Source organism: Delphinapterus leucas, chromosome 5 (assembly GCF_059928025.1).
Source record: "Delphinapterus leucas isolate spDelLeu-1000000601 "Yukka" chromosome 5, BTC_Dleu_Yukka2, whole genome shotgun sequence".
NCBI lineage: Eukaryota > Metazoa > Chordata > Mammalia > Artiodactyla > Monodontidae > Delphinapterus > Delphinapterus leucas.
Window position 1 is genome coordinate 71,586,283 of NC_143133.1, and position 18,096 is coordinate 71,604,378.

The window sequence follows — 18,096 nt, forward strand, 5'->3', positions numbered from 1 at the left end:
GTATTCAAATTTCAATAAAATGTTTTCTATTTATTCCATTTGTCCCTCTCACAAATTCACAGACTGTCAGAGTACCCTTTATCAATCTTGGCTTTTCCAGAAAAAAATTGATCCTAACCTCTTTGGTAGCTTCATAGGTAAATTTTCTGATTTCATTAATTATTCTCTGGACCTTCTTAAGTTAAAACCCCCCTCCCTCTGCTCAGATCTTCAGCTAAAGTCTCTGTAGAAGTCACCACAGTCCCTGGAAGAAGATATACGCTCAAGAGAAACCACAATAAAACCTTATTTAACCCTAACAGAAACCATCAATTACCCCCAAATTTTTGTTCTTGCTTTTCACAAAAAGAGAGTGACTCCCTAGAAAAAAGCTTTCTTATTTAAAAATACAACATCTAAAACACTTTTAGGGTTATTACTGTCTCTAATCAATGTCTTATGCCTTTTACACCTATAAGTTTTAAAATTATACATTGGAAATTTCTCCACCTAATTATGATCCTGAGGTCCTAAAAGATCAAACATTAAAGAAAATTCATGAAAATTTGATATGTGTATTTTAGATGTTATATAAAACAATTTACAGTAAAAAGGTGTCAAGGCTAATTCAAATTTTAAGTTAATAAGAAAAATGAGTAAGTAGCTGTGAAAGGTCACAGAGCAAGTAAATGGGCACAATTTAATCTTCAAAGTTTGTCTTTTCTCTTTTTCTCTGTGTTTATAGTCTCCAGCAAGCTTAGAGAAGCCTCACTTTTGTAAGAGCAACTATGAAAGCACAAATTCCCACTGATGTTTAGATGACCTATTTCTCTCAAATTTATAGTGCCAAAACAATTTCTCTAAGTTTAAGGAAGAATGATCATTTGTTACCTGCAGTCTCATAACTTATATCAAAAGCCTTTAAAAATGTTTATGCTCTTTGACCCAATGATTCCACTTCTAAATGCTTTTTCTAGGAAGATAATCAGAAATGCACATAGAGATTTATTCACAAAGATACCATTGTACCATTATTCTTATGAACAAAATACTGGAGGGGAGGGGCAGAACAAAACAAAGGACCAGTTGAAAAAAAAATCATGGTATATTCACTAGATGAAATGTTATCCATCAATTAAAAATCATATTTTTTAACTAATATGCCATAATATTAACCACATATCTTTAAGTAATACGTAGAAAAACAAAACAGTATTTACAGTATCTTCCTAATTATTGGAGATAAAACTATATTTAGAAGCAAACAATAAACTTAGAAGGACAGACTCAAATTGTCAAGGTATTCAGTCTCTCTATGCCCATTTCCTCATCTGCAAAATAAGGATTATAAAACCTCTCAGGGCTATTATGAGAATTCACTTTTAGATGAAAAGTGCTTAAATAGTGTTTGACACATAGTTAAGTACTCAAATGTTTATTATTTATTAACTCATATAACATACGCTGATAGACAAAATCTGCAACATTTCTAAGAAAAAAGAAATGAAGAAATTAAAAATTACTCATAATTCTAACACCAAGAGATAGCCACTATTAATTCATGTAAATATCTGGGTTAATTTCTTTCAGGTCTTTTAATACGCATTCAACATTTTATACAATTGGTATCATGTTTTACCATTTCTACTGGTTACAAAATATTGTCAAATTTTATAAATATACTATGTGCATTGCATCCTTCCACTGGTATTGAACATTAGGTTCAATTCTTCACTCTATAAATAATATTGCAGTGAATATCTTGATTGGCAGTCTTTGTACACACCTTTGATTTTTCCCTCAAGAAAGAGTCTAGAAACAGAATTTCTATCGCAAATGGTATGAAATACACTTCGCCTTACTCCTAGTGACCTGTATAGAATGTAGACACATACTAAGTATTCAGAACTGCCAATTTCTCCACTTTCTCCATGGATACTTAAAAGCTATTAATTGGCTTTTTCATTGTAACTTTTCTATTGTGTTTTTGTTTGTTTGTTTGTTTTTTTGCTGTACGCGGGCCTCTCACTGTTGTGGGCTCTCCCGCTGCAGAGCACAGGCTCCGGACGCGCAGGCCCAGCGGCCATGGCTCATGGGCCCAGCCGCTCCGCGGCATGCGGGATCCTCCCGGACCAGGGCACGAACCCGTGTCCCCTGCATCAGCAGGCAGACTCTCAACCACTGTACCACCAGGGAAGCCCTCTATTGTGTTTTGATACAACTGCTTATCAGGTATTTCTCTTTTTCCATTTATTCTATTTAAAGGAGCTCACTTTTCCTTTATATCACTCTAACATCCCAAACACAATTTGAATGTTCATAACTTCAGTACATTCCTCAAAAAGATTAAGATTCTACTTTGTATGTCTAGAAATAGAAGTCCTTGTCTTTCAGAAATACATCCTGAAATATTTACAGATGATGTGTTATGACAGAGGAACTGCATCAAAATAAGTGGGAATTGGGGAATGGGAATGGGTACAGTTAACAAAGAGTTGATCACAGTTGAAGCTGAGGAACAGGCACATGAACATTCATTCCACTATCCTCTCTGTTTAAATATTTATCATTAAATATTTAAATATTAAATTTAAATGTTAAATGTAATATTTCTCTAAAGATATAGTATAAATATCTATAAGCATGTTTATATGTTTATATTTCTATACAAATATTTAAATATTAAACAAATGTTAAATATTAAATATCTTTAGTCAGGGGAAATTGTTTTAAAATAAATCTTTAAGAGATAAAATTATTAAAATCTACAGAATTATGGTTAAACTTCTATCACAATAATTCAATGATTATTAAAAAAATAACAAGACCAAAAATATTTAAGCCAAATTCAAAAGTGAAGTAAACAACTACAGTATTTAGAATCTCTCAATTACACTTGCCAGTAATTCCCACAGATTAAAAACATACTACAATGCCTTTTTCCAAACCATGGCTTCAGCATACCATGCTGATTCTCCAAAACAATATTAGTATTTATACTGTGCATTACAAGAATACAATTATGCCTCTGTATGTGCCCACATGAACATTTGATAAGTAGTTTTATTATGTACTAGTATTAAATAATCCAAATTCTCTTGGTGCTTAAATCACATCTTGGTACCAAGTTAGGCACATCATAAACAATTCTTACAGATTAACAGTTAGATCCACCAAAGTGTTTATTTGTACCCAGAGGCATGCAAGCAAGACCAATGTAATGAAAACACCACCTTGCTGCACATCTTTATGTACTGGGGGAAAATATCACCTCTGTATATTTCTAGCTGGTTAGAAAACACTACCTTGGAGTCAGGTCACGATGACAAGAGAGCATAGCAAAAAGAATAAGTAATATATTTGGGCTGTTCCCCAGGTTTAAAGCAAGGGTGAAATAGACTAGGGACATGTTTTCTAAACTCTTTTCACTGCAGTAAAGAAAAAAATGCATTTTACATAAATGAACATGTAATACATTTTATATAACAACCCAATATATATACACCCATATGATACATTTGAAATAATATATAATACACTGTGACAGTCTCCCACCTATTTTTAAAAAGTGTTATAGTTAGAGCTTCCCTGGTGGCGCAGTGGTTGAGAGTCCGCCTGCCGATGCAGGGGACACGGGTTCGTGCCCCGGTCCGGGAAGATCCCACATGCCGCGGAGCAGCTGAGCCCGTGAGCCACGGCCGCTGAACCTGTGCGTCCAGAGCCTCTGCAACGGGAGAGGCCACAACAGTGAGAGGCCCGCGTACCGCAAAAAAAAAAAAAAAAAAAAAAAAAAAGCTACATGGAAAAGGACTTAAATTGTTCCTTGAAAGAAATAAAGGAAATCGAGAATTTGCATTGGCAGAAGAGAAAGAAATAAGAATGGAAATACAGGATACACGGTAGAATTAGCCCCTCTAGAGGTTTTTCATTGAAGAATTAGAGAGGTCCAATATAATTGGACCAGTTAATGTTGAGGAGTCTCCACAAGCCACAGGGAGACGTGCACTTAACACAGTCTGAAGATCCACCCTGAGCTCCCAGAATCTGCACTAAGTGACACTAACACAGACACGACCACCACTTACAGACAAGCTGGAAGAGAGACACAGGGGACAACCCTTTTTAGATGCTTTGAGAGAAGTTACCTAAATATTGTGCAAGCTACAACTGGGTACAAGGGAGACAGTCATCAATTTACGTGGAGGGTGGGACAGGAAAGACACTGCCAATGAAGCGGTGCTCATAGCCTCCGTTGACAGGAAGTAACTGGAGCTACAATCTACAATGACAGGAATGGCTTTTTGCCTCTCTTTGAGGAGTTGCCTAGCTGTTGATAGAAGAGCCATTTAAGTGACATATTAAGGCTTAATAAACATGACTATTTCACCACAGGCCTCCAAGCCATGACTTCCCATTGTGACAGGCTCCAAAGTTGGGTGCTATCACACACCCTCTGAATTGCCCAGCCATGCCCGGCTTTATCACCCGAAAGGTTATCCTGGGATTGCTTCCTCCCTGTGTTTATGAAAGAAAGTACTGTGTCGGATGAGGTTTACACCGATTGACAAATTTGTCTCATTCTAGATATTTATAAAGGATAATAAGCAATTTATTCGGATCAACATCCTCTGTACAGAAAGTAACACATTTCAAAGTCAGTAACAAAACAACATTCCAAATCAGTTTGGTCACTATGGATGACCATATAGAACATGCCACAAAGCTTAATCTTTCACATTCCAGTACATCCAGTAACTCTAAAAGGACTTGCACACAAAAGTCAAAAAGCTCCACCCCACCAATAGGCTTTATTCTTCACAGTGGTTAAGTCAGTCTAAACAAATTACAAATATGGGAGGGTAGAATTCAGAATTGGTTCACTGCACCCTAAGAAATGGTGCCCTAGAAATCCAAATTAATTAAGTGACCAATAATAATAAAAATAACCATCACTAATTACTGAGGGCCTACTATGTGTGAAAAACTAGGTGAGGTGCTTTACGCACGTTACTTCATTTTAACCCAAACAAACCCATAATTTCTGTAAATGTTCAGCTTTGGAAACTGACAAGGCTAGTAAATAAACAGAAACACTGCACATCTGGATTCTTTTATATTTTAAAAGAATAAGCTATTATACGGAGTTATATGAGATAAAGTTCTCAAATTAAAATGCAATTATGATTTCAATGTTTTTATATTGATTCTGAACCTCAGAACAAAAGCAAGAGAACTTTCAAAAAAGGATAATTAAGCATAATTAACACATAATTTATCTTAAATATTTCATGAAGAAAGAATAAATTTGCCGTATCAAAAGTAAAAAATAGGAGGAAAGGGAGAAATCATATTATGGCTAACAAATCATAGAGATGCTTATTTAAAACTAAATTCAATCATCTTCTGCTAACGTCTCACTATTAATTTAAAAGTCCAGGAACAATTTTTTTTTTTTTTTTTTGTGGTACGCGGGCCTCTCACTGTTGTGGCCTCTCCCGTTGCAGAGCACAGGCTCCGGACACGCAGGCTCAGCGGCCATGGCTCACAGGCCCAGCCGCTCCGCGGCACGTGGGATCCTCCCGGCCCGGGACACGAACCCGTGTCCCCTGCATCGGCAGGCGGACTCTCAACCACTGCACCACCAGGGAAGCCCCAGGAACAATTTTATAAAGGAAAGTGATATTTCTCTGTCTCAGCCAGAATTCTTAAAATAACCTTTAATCTAAAATACATGTTTCTGGGCAGTCCTGGTGATCCAGTGGTTAAGACTCCACACTTCTACTGCAGTGTGTGTGGGTTCAATCTCTGGTCGGGGAGCTAAGGCGGCCAAAAAATTTAAAAATAAAAATAAAAAAAATAAAGTATATGTGTCCCTAAGATGGATGCTCACAGGTACAAAATTCTGTGTCAGCAATTTCTACATTACAGGGAGAACCTGACCAAGTATGCAAGTTGCTGTGTCTGTGGTTTAACTGCAACTTCCCTCCACTTAAATCATCCTTTTTCTCCTGGGTCCCTGCATGCCTCTTTTCCTTTATTCCTGCTCTATGTTGAGAAAATTTTTGGTCCCTGGCTCAATTTAGTGGATTCAGGGTCATTGGAATTATGCTTTTTGAATGTTGACTCTGGACCAACTTCCCAAAAAACTTTAGCGTTCCTAGAAACGTAACACCAGGTACAGCATAATAAATGAAAATAGACATAATTCTACTACCTTTACTAGCTCAGCTTGATAGATATATCAAGCTATGTAGTGAAGGACACAAACACTGAATAGACATAAACCTTAAGGAGTTGGCAGTGTGGTGTGATTCATCCAGCTCTACAGCCACCCCTAAACTGTCCTAGAAGGAGACTGTTCTAGAAAGTTCCAGTATGGTACAAATGGAGTTATTATAAAACAACAAAAGCTTACCTTTTAATATATCAGGCTTCTGAATTAATGTTGTGATTATATTTGAAGCTGTAATATTCATGCAGGATTTAAAATGGAGAATGCAAAGTGAGGAACTGAGTCATTTCTCCCACCTCATCAGGTTTTTTTCACCCTCACTTACTTAGTTACATAAATCCTACGTTGAATGCAATATTTCACTTACAACAATTTTATCATTCAAGCCTTTCATAAACCTGTCAAACCATGAGCTGCTTGAAACATTTTTTTGTTTTACAGATACTTAGTTTTAAAAATAAAATCCTTCATCACTCTAAACTTGAAGATCACAGTACCAAATGATAATATGATTCTTACCTATAAGCACCTGCCCTAGTTAATATTTCACAGTGATTTTTAAAAATTCATATTCCAGAAACTAAGACTTAATGTCCTAATTTAATCTGAAGCAAGCTCATTTAAAATTTCTATTAAGATATTTTTACCTTAAAATAATACAACCAAAATACTTCTCATTAGTTAACATTGCTGAAACACCCAAAATCTGAAATGTGACTTTAGGAAATTTAATTTAAAAATAGCTTTAAAAGGTTTAGCTTCTACTGCATTTCCAATGACAAAATTAAATCCCATTTAGTATGGAGGCAAAATGATTATATAATCTCCCAACCCTTTTATTGCATCAATAGGTATTAGAAATCAAAAACAGTCATTTAATTCAAGAGGTGATCCAAAGAGACTTAAAAGTTAGATTAATATCTGAAAACTACATGTAAGACAAATCTGTATAAACCCCATTTCCCTTATAAGTTCAGAGAAATGACCTCATATGAGAAGGCAACACAATGTATGTAGCACAGTTACGCAATACAAAGCTATATTAACTTAGACAAAGTGACTTAACCTCATTTATAGGAAGAAAATGAGAGAGGGAAGAAGGGAGGGAATAAGGAAGAGAAGAAAACCTGTTAGAATTTTAAAAGATGGAACACATAAAATCATTTATGCAAGTGTGTAGGTAGTAATGATAGGACCCTTCTCTTCACAAACGAAACATACTGGCTGGCCCCGATATACAAACAAAACCACATATGAGAATCAAGTATATTAAACTTAGTCAACATGCAGACCACTGCTTTTAACCTAGCGAGGTACCCGGTCAGAAGCTGTCTAAGTGGACAACTAGTCAGCAGGATACCTCAGGTAAAAGCAGAGGTACATTTAGATATGCTACATAGTCATGGCTTTATTGACCCCTCCCCACCAGCATGGAAATTGAGTATTAATCCTCTATATACCCCCAGTAAGTCAGAAGAACTCTCTGATATTGCCATATAAACATATTTTTGCCAAACTAGTATAGAGAGTTTAAGTATTATTTGATATCCACTGAACTGTAAAGACTGTTTCAAAAGGCAAGTCAGATTTTACTATTTCTAAATGAGGTCACTCCCTGAAGGTTCAATACAAGATATTTATAAACTTGTACTTGAGATTTACCTCTTTTTTAAGAGATTTCAGTGAGGGATCTAAGCACATGGAATGATCCCTAATCTCCTACAATTCAACACATATCTACTGAGTTCTTGTCTGTTCAGCAAATGAAATATACACAATTCTTTGCACTCCAAATAAATACAGGAGTGCTTCTAATACAACACAGGCTGTGATGAATCTTAGAACTGACATATCAACAAATGTTAAAAGTCAACCTGACTGAGGAGATTTAAGGATTAGGGGAACAGTTAGGATCTGAATGGAGACTTTAGGGGAAAGAAAAAAAAAAGAGAGAGAAGGGGAAATAGGGTTCAAGAGGCAGAGATGTCGTGACAGAAGATGAAGATGAGTTTAAAAAAAGAGGTAGAGGGCTTCCCTGGTGGCGCAGTGGTTGAGAGTCCACCTGCCGATGCAGGGGACACGGGTTCGTGCCCCGGTCCGGGAAGATCCCCCATGCTGCGGAGCGGCTGGGCCCGTAAGCCATGGCCGCTGAGCCTGCGCGTCCGGAGCCTGTGCTCCGCAACGGGAGAGGCCCACGTACCAGAAAAAAAAAAAAAAAAAAGAGGTAAAATAATATCAGTCTTGGCTGCCTAAAGAAAAGTAGTCTCAGAGTAGCAGACCTTGAAGCTTAAAGAAAATGAGAAAGGCTTCAATTTCAGGTGGGCTTTCATTTTTCTGCAATGAGGGAATGTGTTAAGGTTCAGAGACTACAGAGAAACAAAACCAACAGGATAATATAGATACATAAAAGGATATTTATTATGGGTATTGGCTCCCACAATTACAGAGGCTGAGAAGTCCTGCAAGCTGGAGACCCGGGAAAGCCAGGGATAAATTCAGTCCGAGTCTGAAGGCCTGAGACACAGAGGAGCTGATGGTGTAACTCTCAGTCTGAAGCCAAAGGGGTTTGGGGTCGGGGGTGAGGGTGATATGCTGCCGGTGTGAGTCCCAGAGTCCAAAAGCCCAAGAACCAGGAACTCAAATGCCTGAGGACAGGAGAAGATGGAAGCCGCAGCTCAAGGAGACAGAACAAGTTCACCCTTCCTCTGCCTTTTGGTTCTACTTGCGTCCCCAATGATTGGATGACGCCCACCCACACTGGTGAGGGAGGATTTTCTTTAGTCTACTGATTCAAATGCTAACCTCTTCTGGAAGCACACTCACAGACACACCCAGAAATAATGTTTTACCAGCTCTCTGGGCATCCTTCAGCCCAGTCAAGTGGACACATAACATTAACAGTCACAGGGAGCCACCAAGAGTTTTCGAGAAAGAAAGTGATATGAACAGACCTGGGATTTCTAAAAGTTTGCTTCTGAACCAGATTGGCTGGCGAACAGAGACTAAAACAGCGTGGGACCAATTTGTAAAAACCCATCAGAGTAGTCAGGAGGTGACTTTCTGAACGAGGGCAGTGGATATAAAAATATGGGAAGAAACAACAAAGCACCAGAGTAGAATTGAAAGAATGTCACTAAGAGAATGAATGCGACACTTCCACTTTTCACGGTTACCACCACAGCCTCCTCATCAACCTCTACACACACATCCCCTCCACCCCTAGAGCCAGAGTGATCATTTTACAAAGTAAATCAGATCACATCTCATGGCCCTCTACCCCTTCTCCCTACATGCCAGCCAAACTGGTCTGATCATTTCCTAGAACTTCTTTTCTGCCTCAGGATCCTTCCACATGCTGTTTCCTGTATCTGGAACCCCAATTTTTTTCACCAGGTGAACCCTAACAAACCTTCAAATCTCAGTTTAAATGTCACTTTCCCTAAAAGGCTACCCCCTAACCTCTCCAATCTAATCACGTGTCCCAGCCCATAAATTCTCTCTTGAAATACTTACCACCCATTGAGACATGGGTTTGTGTGTATATTTGTTTACTACCTATTCCCCCATCAGACTGTTCCCTGAGAGCTAGGATTGTGACTATCTGTTACCTAGTGCCTAGTCCAGTACCTGGCACTTGGCAGGTGCTCAACAAATACTTACTGAATTAATAATAAATAAACCATAAAAGATCACTCCAAGTTCTCAAGTAGTAAAATGGTAACGCCATACCTGACAAAGGGAACACAGGAATATCAGGTTTGTGGATAAAGTTGAATCCTATCTGGGACATGTTGAGTTTGAAGAAATGGTGGGATAGGTTTGAGCTGCAGAAGTGGAGTCATCAAATACTGAATAATGATTTAGCCAGAAGAGAAAATGTAACACTAATGGAAAAGGATAAGAAGCAAAACAAAGCAAACTAGAAGCAGATTAGAGACTACCTCTATTTAACTGGCAGGAAGAAGAAAGCAAATGCACAAAATGTTGATATTCCTAATATGTAAAGAGCTTACAAAATAGAAAACACGAACAAACCTAGAGAAAAAGAGCTAAAGAAATGGACAGTTAAAAAACAAAGAAATGCAAATGCCTCAACCATATAAAAAGATACTCAGCCTAATATGTCCAAGATAAACACGGTATGTTATGTCTAAAAAAATCCATAGTTGATTTAAGTGGTTCTGAAATGTCTATGAATAAAACTTTAAAGTTAAAAAAAGATATTCAACCTCACTCATAATGAGAGATGAAAATTAACACTACAATGAGGACAAAAACCCCAAAATTCTAACAATATATTCTGTTGATAAGGTTATATATACACAAAGAGGCACTCTCGTACATTACTGATGGGAACACAAAGAGATATAATTCTTATCAGGATAAATCTGGCAATATGTATAAAACTGTGTACTCATTTACCCTTTGACCCTGCAATTCCACATCTAGGAATCTGTCCCAAATGTACAATGGCAAAAATATAAACACATATATATGAATTACAAAGTTATCCACTGCAGTACTATTTACAAAAAATTAGAAACAATCCAAATGCCCATCATTTGGGAACTGGTTAAATAGCACTGTTTTTTCATTCATGCAATGAGATATTATGTAGCTATAAAAAGGAATTAGTAATTTACTACTAAGGAGTGATCTCCAGAATATGTTAAGTGAAAAGAGAAAGCATATAATATTTTATCACTTGTCTAAAGAGGAATATGAATACATAGCCTACTTATATTAAACTTGGTTTTAGAATATAATTACTTAGAAAGAGAAAGAAAATGGTAGAGAAAACAGAGATAGAAGTTAGACTCCTTTGAATAAACCTTGTTTTGTGGATTTGACTTTGGAAACATGAAACTATTATACATGATTATAAAACAAAATTACATTTTAGAACAGTCATTAAATATCAAAAATAAAATAAGTTAACTTAGGGACTTCTCTCGTGGCACAGTGGTTAAGAATCCGCCTGCCAACGCAGGGGACACGGGTTTGAGCCCTGGTCTGGGAAGATCCCACATGCCGCGGAGCAACTAAAACTGTGTGCCACAACTACTGAGCCTGCGCTCTAGAGCCTGTGAGCCACAACTATTGAGCCCGCGTGCCACAACTACTGAAGCCCACATGCCTAGAGCCCGTGCTCCACAACAAGAGAAGCCATTGCAATGAGAAGCCCACGCACCGCAATGAAGAGTAGCTCCCACTCGCCACAACTAGAGAAAGCCTGCGCACAGCAACGAAGACCCAACGTAACCAAAAATAAATAAATAAAATATAAATTTATTTTTAAAAATTAAATAAGTTAACTTAAATGTATACCCTGTTGGTGGCAGAACTATACAGAACAATTATTAAGACTAACTTAAACAGTGTGGTGGCAGCCCCTAGGAGGGACCCAATGATCCCCACATCCTGGTATTACACTGTTATATAACTAACTTCTCTTTAGTATAAATTGGATTTGGAGACTTGCTTCTAAGAAAAGAATGCAGTAGAACACCAATATTCATAGAAGTGTTATTCACAATAGCCAAGAGGAGGAAACAAATGTCCATCAAAGGATGAATGGGTAAACAAAATGTGGTATATACATGCAATGGAATATTATTCAGCCTTAAAAAGGAAGGAAATTTTGACACATGCTGTCATGTGGATGAACCTTGAAGACATTATGCTGAGTGAAAAGAGCATGTCACAAAAGGACAAATACTGTGTGATTCTACTCATGAAGTACCTAGAGTAGTCTAATTCATAAAAACAGAAAGTAGAATAGTGGTTACCAGGGGATGTGGAAGGGAAGACTGGGGAGTTAGTGTTTAATGGGTAGAGTTTCAGTTTGGAAAAAGTTCTGGAGATGGATGGTGGTGATGATTGCACAACAATGTCAGTGTACTTAATGCCAATGTACTTAATGCAATGTACTTAACTATACACTTTAAAATGATTAAAACTGTCATTTTATGTTATGTATATTTTACCACAATAACTTAAAAAATAAATAAAAGAATGCAGCATACGTGTTGGGCTGTCACTCTAAGAACAGGTTACTAAAAAGGCCATGGGTTCCATCTTGGATACCCTTTCCTCCCTTGCTCCAAGCTAACAACCAGCGCCATGTTGTTAGCTGCCTCATGGAGAGGCCTGAGGGACTGGTCTCCAGCCAATGGCCAGAAAGGACCTGAGACCTACCAATGATCACATGAGTACATTTCAAAGCACCCCAAAAGGCTCCTTTGTGGCTCCTCCAACTGAGCCCTGGGATATACACAGCCCTAGCTAACACCTTGATTGCAGCTTTATGAGAGACCTTGAGCTAGAGGCACTCAGTTAAGCTGCACCCCACAGAAACTGACCCACAGCAACTGTGAGATAATAACGTTTGCTGTGTTAAGTCACTAAGTTTTGGGGTGATTTGTTACACAGCAACAGATAATGTTTCATACAACAACATGGATTGAGAAAAGAAGGCAGACAGAGACAAAATGCTGGTACTGCTATTCTGAGACTGTTGTGTGTATTATGGGGGTACTATAAATAAGTAATTATGAAATATTCTAATTGTATTATTCTTAGTATCACTGAGAACTAGAATTTTCAGTTGAAAGATACAGATGTAAAATAAAAAGATTAACTAAAAATCTTATAGTATTGAAACTGAATTGGAAGTATCAGTATGAATTCATGAGGTACTCTATCATAAAAAAAAAATTTTTCCCTAGTTCTGACTACCAAAAAAGGCCTAGAAACAATGGTCAACCCACTAGGAATGAGAATCTCTAGAGCTCAAACTGTGGTCTTGAAATTCCATTCCCCAATGAAGGAATCAGGGCTCCTTGGAGAAACTACTGACACCACGTGTGGGGAGGAAATGTACGTGATGAGCCTGGAACTCCTTGTTATACCAGATAATCAAGAAGCTATCAAAAACTACTAGAGTCATGTCAAAATAACTCAGTAAGCAAACTTAAAAGGCTCCCACTGGCCAAAGATTAAATAATTTGAGCATCAATAAGGGTAATTACCATAATGAATTTTTTAAAAATCCAATATGTTTAAATCTAAGAGTCCATAATGAATGTGGAGAAGGGGAGACCCTAATTAGTCACTGTTGGAGAAAGCTAATATACCCAATTCATTATTTTGAAATTCATAAGCCAAGGGAAACTGTCAAGCTTCTGTCTAACATTTCCTATACAAACTGTACTACCACGTAACAAACAGTACACATGGAATAGCTTCTCTTTATAGAACATTTCACCTAATAAATGAAAAGTAAAGTTACAATATTAAAATTTTCCAAACCCCAATGATTTAATAGGCCTCAAGCAGGGAGTCCATCACCTGTTTTTGTAAATAAAGTTTTATTGGAACACAGCCATGCCCATTCATTTACATTTTGTCTATGGCGGCTTTCTCATTACAACAGCAGAGTTTAGTAGTTGCAGCAGAGGAGACCAGATGGCTCACAAGGCCTAAAATATACACTATCTGCCTCCTTACAGAGAAAGTTTGCCAACCCCTAATCTACAGCATGGAGGCAAAATGGCAACTAATCCGCAGAAAAAGAGAGACAGAAAGAGAGGCGTTGTGTGCACCAGAGAGACACTTGCCCAAAGACAAAGACTTGCCAGAAGAATCTGAACTTGAGTCTGAGCAAGTCTCTAGATCCAACGACCAATTAACAGGAAGTACAAAGGTCAGATGTGTATGCTTAATCACTTCACAGGAATGTAATCAGAAACATCCACGTCTACAAGACAAAGACGCAATTTGTTCAACAAATAAATTTTAGAAACAAAAAGAAGGGAGGGGAGGTTGAAACCTTAAGAGAAAGATCAACCAACTGCAATGGAGGAAGGGCTTATCTAGACCCTGATCCAATCAAGTCAACTGCTTTTAAAATGTGTGAGGGGAATTCCCTGGGGATCCAATGGTTAGAACTCCATGCCTCCACTGCAGGGGGCATGGGTTCGATCCCTGGTCAGGGAACTAAGATCCTGCATGCCATGTGGCGTGGCAAGCAAATAAATAAGTAAATAAAACGTGTGAGAGAATTAGAATTAACATTGATTGGATATTTGATTATATTGGAATTGTTTTTTTAAGATTAATAATGGTATCATGGTTATATTTTTTAAAGGGTCTTATACATAAGGATATGTACTGAAATACAAATAAATTTTATGATACCCAGGATTTTCTTTAAAATAGTACAGGAATGGGAGGGAAGTCAGTGAGAGATTGAAAATTTGGCCATGACATGATAATTACTGAACCTGAGTCACGAATACAAGGGGATTCATTACACTAGTCTGTTTACTTTTATAGGTCTTAAATTTCCCGTAATAAAAATTATAATAAGGTACATAATTTATTCTTTAGACACAGAAACATTCTGAAGTGAAAAGAAGAACAGGTCAGGAAGTATGCTAGACAGCCCCAAAAAGACACCTTGACTGTGACAAGGTGTGGGGTCTTCTGAAGGAAGGGTAAGAAGCCAACCTTGAAAAGAACCAGTTTAGAGATCAAGTAAATGACTGCCTAGTAGATCCAAACTTACTTATGTGACCTTTTCTAACTGCATCAAGCAGCTGGAACTAGGAAATATATACATGGCAAATTAACTTAGGTTTGAGATTTGGACAGGTTCCTCACAAAGTTAAAAAGGCAACAGAACATAAGATGCTGCTGCAAATATGATCATGGGGTTTGGGTGAGTAGAAAGCAAATGAAGCTAGGAGATAGCTAACTTAACTACAAAAACAAAATGCCAAGAAACTACACGTCATAATAAAGACAAAGAAGAGATTCAAAAAGTGTGGCACGATAGAGGGTTATGATCATGAGAGGAGACTCCAAGACCACAGAAATTTAACTAAGTGATGATGTGATCTAAGGCAAGAAGTGACGAGGTATAAAACCTGGGGACTCCAGTCTTGGTGAACTAATAATGCTGGTTTACTAGTAGGTTTCAGCTACCTTCCAAAATATCGTACCCTTCTCCCAAGCTCATTTTAGAAGGTATCTGTATTTTTTTAAAGGGTCCCAGGATTAGAATCACTGGTGTAAGATGTAGGGATCCTTGAAAATACTAAGATGAAAACAATGGCTGCTAGACAGGTCAAGGAAACATGATGAGAGCCACTAATAAGATACGAGAAACAGAAAGGGAACAAATGAAGAGTCAAATGAAGGAAAACTCCAGAGGTCAAGAGAAGAGAAGGATAAGAATGTGCAGAAAAAAAAATAAAAGATATGACCTTCAAAAGAAAATGACTGAGGGATTTCCCTGGTAGCACAGTGGTTAAGGCTCCGCCTGCCAATACAGGGGACACGGGTTCATGCCCTGGTCCGGGAAGATCCCACATGCCGTGGAGCAACTAATCCTCTGTGCCACAACTACTGAGCCTGCCTTCTAGAGCCCGCGAGCCACAACTACTGAGCCCATGTGCCACAACTACTGAAGCCCGTGCGCCTAGAGCCCGTGCTCCACAACGAGAGAAGCCACTGCAATGAGAAGCCTGCACATTGCGACGAAGAGTAGCTCCCACTCGCTGCAACTGGAGAAAAGCCTGGGCACAGCAACGAAGACCCAGTGCAGCCAAAAATAAATAAATAATTTAAAAATATATTTCCAAAAAAAAAAAAAAAAAGAAAAGATAATGATTGATAGTGGGGACCTTATTCTAACCCCACAATTCAAATAAAGTAGTCTAAAAATATCTCTATTGGAAAGGCTAGAGAAGAAAAGGTATCCTCAAAAAAACAAACATCTATCAATTTGTTCATAACAAAGTGTTAGGTGTATGAAAGCAGCAAAAAACCTTATAAACCATTTAGTTAATTCACTCATTTCATAGATGAGAAAACCAAGGGCTACTAAGACTAATAACTTACACTCAAGAACACTGTGCAATTAATGGTTAGAGTTAGAGCTAAAACGTACCCCATTCTTCACTCAACCTCCCTGCCTTGCATCCTCATCTAATGCCATGGTTTCTATTTGATGACTTACCTCTTCACAATGCCAAATGTCACTGTGTATTTTTATCCATAAACAGCAGGCATTTGGAAACTATCTGCTGACTGACACTCAAAATGAATATTCGATATTTTACAACAATAATTTTATTTTAAAGGTTTCCCACTTCAGCAATTTGTTCTGCTCAATTTTACTCCTCTGTACCGCCCCCCCCCCAAAAATATATGTTTTGAGTAAATCTCAGAGATGTTCAAAAAACATATTGGCTAACTAGCACTTATGCTTCCAAAAATTCTTAGAATATGAAAAGGGACACACAGTGCCATGCTATAAAAAGAACAGCTGGCATTACACACCTCTCTCATCAACTCCATAAATGTGCACATAATTTACAATTGCTAGGAAGAGGATGTTCTTGACCCAATGGACTCAAGATACCTAAGTAGGTAGGAAAAGAGAGCAACAGGAAAAACTACCTCAGCCTTATAATAAGAAAATATACAGACCTAAAGTTGGAATCTGTGGCTCTGGCAAAATGAAAACAGAACCAATAACAAATCATAAAATACTAACATTTACAACTCACTTAACGTGCAATTTCTAGTTCAGCACTGAAATTACTCTATTTTCACAGCTTTTTTATTTCTTAAATCCAAAATTTTATCATTCCATAAAACAGTTTTCTTCCCAAATCAAACTACTTTTAGTAAGCCCAGTTTTATAAGTTCACTTGTTGTAATAACCACTAAAAGTGGTAATCACCCATAGCAGTAAATATATAAATTTAAATCATTATTTAAAAAACACTTGAGGTTAAAATCTCTAATTATGAAATAAATATAAACTATAATCTTGTGACATCAAAAACTGCCACTTGTATATGAAAATGAAATTATTTGTAAAATATCAATATATAATACAGAGCATGTAAAGTACATATACATAAAGGTGTTTACCTATTTTTATATTTATTCCTAGCAATTGTAAATTATGTGCACATTTATGGAGTTGATAAGAGAGGTATGTAATGCCAGCTCTTCTTTTTATAGCATGGCACTGTGTGTCCCTTTACATATTCTAAGATTTTTTGGAAGCATAGGTGCTAGTTAGCCAGTATGTTTTTTGAACATCTCTGAGATTTACTCAAAACACATTTTTGGGGGTGCAGAGGAGTAAAATTGAGCAGAACAAGTTGCTGAAGTGGGAAACCTTTAGAATAAAATATTTTTATTCCATACCAAAAGAGAATGCAGCATAAAAAGGGGGAAGGCAATCCAAACAAAAATTGTTTTACAAATTTCTATTATTCTTTTTTAAAAGTACATATCACTTACCACTTAGAAAGGGTTGTTGAGGCACAGAGTTTGTAGAAAAGACACCAAATTTGGAAAAGATCCATCTAGAAGCTTTTTTCAATCTGGAGCTTGTACTTTATAGGCACGCAAGTGGGCACACTGGTGCAAAGCAGTAGTGATTCACCATGTACAAAGCAGAATGTGGAATGTTAAAGGCTGAAAGACAAAAAAAAAAAGGAGAGAGAAAAGAAATATGGTTGGTTATTAGTAACAGCCATGTTTAAAACAAAAGCTGTAATATTTTAACAGTTTTTGTATAACATATATCATTATTGAAGTTAGTTTTTATTACTTGAGAATTTGGCCAAGAAGAACTTACTTATAAAAAAATGTCAACTGTATAGTGAAAGCATCTATCTGGAGAGAAAAAACAAGAAAATGAGAATTTGTCTTTTTTTTTTTTTTTTTGGCCTCGTACCATGGCTTGTGGGATCTTATTTCCCCAACCAGGGATCGAACCCTGGCCACGGTAGTGAAAGCGCCAAGTCTTAACCACTGAACCGCCGGGGAATTCCCAGAATTTGTCTTTAAAGGTTCTA

At 37.3% G+C, this 18,096-nt stretch overlaps 1 protein-coding gene across 11 annotated transcripts in view; it reads right to left on the reverse strand.

Annotated features, from left to right (window-relative positions):
* Positions 1-18,096, reverse strand: part of FRYL (FRY like transcription coactivator) — a 293,278-nt gene that overhangs the window by 188,931 nt on the left and 86,251 nt on the right. For 10 of the 11 annotated variants that reach the window (XM_089911901.1, XM_089911907.1, XM_089911905.1 and 7 more), the window contains exon 2: positions 17,537-17,713. The gene's annotated coding sequence lies outside the window, so the exon portion shown is untranslated. Of the gene's footprint in view, positions 1-17,536; positions 17,714-17,876; positions 17,915-18,096 lie in introns of all 11 variants that reach the window. The other variant, XM_089911899.1, reaches the window with a different exon arrangement.